Source organism: Hibiscus syriacus, unplaced genomic scaffold (genome assembly GCF_006381635.1).
Source record: "Hibiscus syriacus cultivar Baekdansim isolate YM2019G1 unplaced genomic scaffold, ASM638163v2 tig00000477_pilon, whole genome shotgun sequence".
In the NCBI taxonomy this organism is placed as follows: Eukaryota; Viridiplantae; Streptophyta; class Magnoliopsida; order Malvales; family Malvaceae; genus Hibiscus; species Hibiscus syriacus.
Window position 1 is genome coordinate 5146550 of NW_024061790.1, and position 6564 is coordinate 5153113.

The window sequence follows — 6564 nt, forward strand, 5'->3', positions numbered from 1 at the left end:
TTCCAGTATTCAGAGGTTACTTTCAACTTGGAATTATCCTTGACTTTATCTTGATACCCTTTTCTCAAATCCTCGAGCTCAAAACGGACTCTTTTCTGTTTTCTTTCCAGTTTGTCTGCTCTATCTTTCTGAGATTCGGCATCTAGATTCCATTGATAACGTTCAGCTTCCAGTTCTTTAACCTTCTGTTTCAGCTCGTTATTCACAGCTTCAAACTCTGCCTTAGCTATCTTAAGTTCAGAAGGGACATGCCTGAGATGCTCCTCCATGGTCGGGGTGTCTTCACATTCTGGCATCGGGATGTTATCATTCTTTCTCAGTCTTCGCCACTCCACATAATCTGGAGTAAGCATGTCTCTGGCAGCCACAACATCCATCTGGCATACTTTCTTCCACGAATCAGCTGCTTCCTTGATCCTCTTCTTATAACTGTCACCATTATACACAAACTCTAATCTAGCTAGCCCGCATGTTACCGGAATAAACTGACGTACCCCATACTGTCTAAGTGCTAACAACGGAGCATACCCAACTGCACCCCAAAGTCCAAGTAAGGTCATAGTATCAGAATCCCCACACCGAAAAAGAACGTCACCGAGGAATAACCAGGGGGCTCTCCAGGTAATATCCCAATCTTGAAGATGTGTAAAAACTTTCATCCACTTTTCCTTTGAAGCACCTTCATGCCATTTCCTAGTGATGAATTCTCCCAAAGGTGAATAGGTAGTGCTGAATTGGCGATAGGCTACCCCATTAGTCTTCCAAAAGTGGCTGTGAATCCAGACTTGAAGGAGATGAATACACCCAACGAACCTTCCTCCGCCAGTTCTTCTGCAATGGTTGAGAGATCGAAAGGTTTTGGCTAAGATGGCCGGTGATGGGTTGACTCGCCTTGGAAGTTGTTCGAATAGCTCTACCACGGCTGCATCGATGCAGCCCAAAGTCTTCAAAAAGATAACCCAGACCGTACAGACCTAGTGCAAAAAGGTCTATAGTCTTCCATTCATCAGGGTGGTTCTTCATTAGTTGCCTTGTGTGAATCCACTCGATTCCTTCCCCGTTACCTTTGTGTCGAAGTCAATCAGTCACCCATTTTTCATCAACCCCTGCAATCTTAGCTAGTCCGTTCTTGAAAGGCTGACTCTTGATGTGTTTGATATATGCCCTCTCTAGTCTGATGTTTTCGTAGTGCAGTAGGGTAGTATATTCTTCAATTGTGGGCACCATGTCTTCCCGGTTAAAGGTGAAACAACTATATCCTGGGTTCCAGAATTGAATTAATGCTTGGAGCAGGGGCTCATCAGTCTTGACATGGAGTAAGAGGGCAATATCACCATATTGTTGGTTGAACTTCTGCTTTCTGTCATTCCCCCAAACTGTCCCAACTATTTCACAGTTATTGGACATCGTTTTGTTTCAGGCTGACAGATGCGTAACTAACAAGCTCTGACACATAATTTCCCTGAAGACTGTCTCCCTTCTCTTTCTGAGTATTCTCGGACCATAGTTATGCCTCAGCGTTTTTAATCTCTTGTATTACAACACCTTTGTCCATTAATTCGGATTTATTTTGTGTTTAACAAACGCTTTTTAAGGATCAATAGCCTCTTGTTATGATGTAAATGCTAGAAAACAAACACAAAGGCAAAGGATTAGTAAAATAAAAATAAAAAAAATGACGAAAGAAAGAAAACACAAAAAAGAAAATGGTTAGGGTAAAAATATCCTAGGTTTTGAAATGTGGTTTCGGGGTAGGCTCTAATTCTCCATGGTTTCCCGGTTTAGGTTCTAAAAACGGTACCCGAGTTCTCCTTGCCGGTGCCCCCTTGGGCTTGCCAGACCCTTAGTCCTAAACCCATCACAGGCTTGTGTGGACTAAGTTAAACTCGAGAGGACACATTCCCTTATGCCCTCACGGTGAATAAATTCACACGAAGACATAAGGTATATGAATCCCGAAGGCTACTTGCTAGGCCCGCACGGTGAATAAATTCAGGTTTGGAGCTCGGGTATAGAGCCTTAAATGAAAAAGATTTGAAGGCTGAAATCACGAGAAAACGATTAGTACAACTATTTACCCGAAAATATAATCAAAAGTAAGTAAAAAAGTATCGAAATGTTACCTTAAAATTTAAACTTACCATTTTCATTAAAAAGACAACTGGAAATTACCTTAGCCTGACTCATTTACCTGTCCCCAGTGGAGTCGCCAAGCTGTCGAAACTGTTTTTCGGTTGGGCCCCGGGATTGGGTTTCGACTTAAGAAAAATGATTTGGAGTCGCCACCGATTATATATTTAAAAATAAGTAGGTCAACCGGATACCTTATTTCTTACCTGATCTGCGTCTTACCAGTGATATGCCGGATTCGGGAGTCGGTTACAGTCAAGGAAGGGTTAGCACCCTTGAACTGCCCTTTCGGTACTACGCAATTTCCAGTTGTCTTAAATTAAGAAAATTATAATTTTAAATTAAAAGGTAAAATATCGATCCAAAATTGCTTATCCTTGATAGTTTTAAAAGTGTACCCTTTAGGAAGTCAAGAAACATGTTAGATAAAAATGTAGTAAAAATGAATTAAATAAAGGTGGAATAAAAATAAATGCAATAAAGTAGAGAAAATAAAACAGATAAAGAAGATGTAAGCAAGATAAATAAAATAAAATAAAGAGGCACAAAAATAAATATATAAATAAAATACATAAAATAAAGAAGATAATAACAATAACAATATAAAAATAAAAATAGAAGATAACAAAAATAAAAGATAAAATGAAATATATAAAATAATAAATATATATAACATATAATTATAGTAATGAAAATATATAAAAATAATAATGATATATGAAAAAGAATTAAATATATATATATATATATAACGATATAATATAGAAAATTTAAAAAAATAGCCAAATGAAGATAATATATATATATAATAAGAATAATAAAAAATATGCATGTAACAACAAAGGACTATTATAAAAGAAAAGTTAAAATTGGGGCCAAATTTGAAAGACAATTACGTTGATATTGCGCATTAGGGGGGGAAATGAATGTTTTAACTTTAAGCTTTTCTTCTCTATTTTTCGAAAATCCAAATAATTTTCTAAGATCGGGCCTCGGGATTATTAGACCTACAAGATAGATCTTTAAAAACCTTTCCGTTCATCGGCCAAAAATGATTTTATTTGGGTTTGACTCGAGCGAAAATAATGGAGAAATACACATGCAAAGACTTAAAGCGATAAAGGTACAAACTTTTACCTTTTCTACTTATTTTCCTCTTCAAGAATCACGTTTTTTGCTCCGATTTGCTAGTAATTTCTGCTGTTTATTTCGTATATCGTGTCTTACAAATGGGGAGGATTACATGTATTTATAGTAGAAAAAAAAACTAACTAACAATAGAATCCTAATGCAACTAGACTCCTTACTAGGTTGTTGCACGTTTGTTGGTGTGATTGTTGCTTTAAAAGATATGGTGGTGGAAGAGTCCTCTTAGGAGAGGAACACTTGCTAGCTCTATCTTTTAAGAAAATTTGTGTCTACAATTCCTTTAGCCAACAACAATATAATGAGTACGACTTGACATATTACGGGTCATATTTACTATGGCACCTACAATCAATCCAGTGACTATTTTCCCCAGAAGAATTATCAGTAGTATGTGTACACTTATGATCAAAGTCTCCTAAATTAACGACCTGAAAGCTAAACTATAAACCTACAAGCACAATTTCAAGCCTCCCAAGATGTCCATTTACATCTGCAGCAACAAAACCAATAGCAGTAGTGACAAGTTGTCGAAGTTTCTAAAAATAATTCATGCTTAAAATAAATTTTGTAGTAGCCGTAAACAGAATCGAATCCACAAAGAGTAATGTTAGATTAATTTTATAAAAATAAACAAAAGAAAATAAATAAGAGGGTGGAATTTTTATAATACAAATTAAATTAACATATTTAATTAAAAAGTAATTAAAAATAAATTAAAATTTAATTATGAGAAAATATCTAGCCAAGGTAAATCATAGAATTTAATTCATGATTTGATCATATATTTTAACTTAAAAATATGTTGGTTATAGTTACTTGGGATGTCCTAACAACCTAATCTCCTTTTAGTTTATCATTAACCAAAAAGACGCTTGATTTAATTTCTTTGTTAATTATACAATCTCACATATACGCTCTTAGAATGTAATCTATTCAACAACTTTATGAATTAAAGAGACACAACCCTTAGTCAATCAACTCACACTAACTTGGATGATTCAAACTAGAACGATTATTAAAATTAACGGTGATTTGGTCATACAACTATTATTTTTTAAAATCATACATAACATTATGATTTGGTTTCATTTTGATCACTTGTCGTTTAAAAAATTAACAGTGATGTTAATGTGTCACCATAAGATAATGATATATTATCATTAAAAAAATTCTACATCAACAATATTGGTAATTTTTTAAAGGCGAGTGATTAAAATGAAACTAAAACGTAACTTTTTGTATAATTTAAAAATAATAATTAGGTGATCAAAACGAAATTTCATGAATAGTTGGATGATTAAATACACAGTTTACCATCAACAAAAATATAAGAAAAATAAATAAATTTTAAAATATATAGGTTTAAAAGTGAGAATGATTATTTAAAGAGAAAATAACTTGAGTGACAAAAAATGCGTTATATATAATATATGATTTTAATTAATTTTTTTGTGTTTGAAAAAATAACCAACTATTTTTTTGTTTGTAAAAATAACTAACGAAATCGTAACTCAATTTCGAATTCGCAACACGAAAGTTAAATTCACAACAAAATTTTCGAATTCGCCACAAGAATTTACATCAAACTTTCGATCGGATTCCGAGACGGAGGCGAGAGCGACGTCGAGAGGCTGAGGTGCATATCCTGCAAGGAGGAGTACGCCACACGCGATGCCGGAACGTGCAAGGAGTGTTACGAGGAAGCCAACGAGACCGAGGAAGAACACAAGCGAGAGATCGAAGATCTCAAAGCCAAAGTTGCCTTCTTATGCTTTTGGTACCCGCTCGATCGTGCCCACCGCGGCTCCCCCATCTCGTCACCCATCTTCCCCGACGTCGTTTTGGTCGCTTCCAATGATGGCTCCCCGGCTTGCCCCCTGTTCCTGTTCCTGCCCATAAAACCGTTTTGGTACTATCCATTTGCTTCTTTTCGCTCAATTTCAAATAAAAACGCATTTGAACTTTTAATGTGACCCAAACTTGAATTTCTGGGCATTTTTGTTTGGGTCACGGCTATTAGCTTTTGCAGTAGCTAAGAAGTAAGACCCAAATTAGGAAATGTGTTTTTAGAAAGTGTTAATTGTTTGATTGTTGTTAAATGTGAAATCTTAAACACATATGAACATTTTGATGTGAAACCAGGCGAATCGTTCACCTGTGTTCAAAGCAATGCTTGAAAATGAGATGGAAGAAAGCAGACGTGGGACGATCAAGATCAGTGATGTCTCATACGATGCTCTTCGAGCCTTTGTGAACTATTTGTGCACTGCAGAAGCATGGCTCGATGAGCAAATGGCTTGTGATCTTCTTGTTTTGGCTGAAAAATACCAAGTGAAGCATCTCAAAGGGTTCTGTGAGAAGTTTCTGCTGTCGAAATTGAACTGGGATAATTCACTCTTGACCTATGCTTTTGCTCACCAGCACGACGCCAAGCTCGTGCTCGATGCAGCTTTGAGTCTAATTACGTATAACATGGATAAGCTCACGAAGAAGGAAGAGTATATTGAACTTGTCGAAAAGGATCCTCGACTCGTCGTCGAAATTTATGAAGCTTACACTCTAAACGGGTTAATACTGATGTTCTTAAGGATACTTCGACGAAATCATAGTCAATTGTTGTCAAGGATTGCTTTGTTTATCATTTGGATAAGAGTTTTTATTTGTCATCCTTGTTAATGGATGGACTTTTAGAACGATATAAAAGAAGTCTGGTGATGATTGGTTGGTGAATAATGTTGCGAGATATCAATAGATGGATCTTTTTGTCCCCTTTTAAGTTTGATTGAAGTTCTATCAAATCTGAAAATTGCATCTTTACCTTTCATTGGCACAAGTCATTTGGACACGAGTGTCAAACACGAATGTGTCGAATACGAGATTTTAGAGGAACGACATTCATTTTTATCCGACCTCGCATGTTATTTTTATTATATATATTATATTCTTAAATAATTATATATTACTATTATTATTATTATTTAAACTAATATTTTTCCTTTGTTTTGTTAAATAACAACCCCAGCTTTGGTCCCACATTTCTCTCTTGGGTGATGCAAGGATTGAAAATGGAAGCTCAAAGTGAAGCTCACGCACTCTCAAAAGCCAAATTCCGGTCTTTTATTGCTGGACAAGCCCTTCAAGTCCACGTTGGCGAGGAATGTGGGTTCAAGGACCTTTTGGTCTTTCTGGTGAAAATATGTTTCTGGGTATTGAATTTGATACAAAGGAAGGTGATAAAGGGGAACTTTAATCATTAGGAATTGATATTCATGGTCTTAAATATGT

At 35.6% G+C, this 6564-nt stretch overlaps 1 pseudogene; it reads left to right on the forward strand.

Moving 5' to 3' along the window:
* Positions 1 to 4950: 4950 nt before the first annotated feature.
* Positions 4951 to 6005, forward strand: LOC120206293 (annotated as a pseudogene).
* The last annotated feature ends 559 nt before the right edge of the window (positions 6006 to 6564 follow it).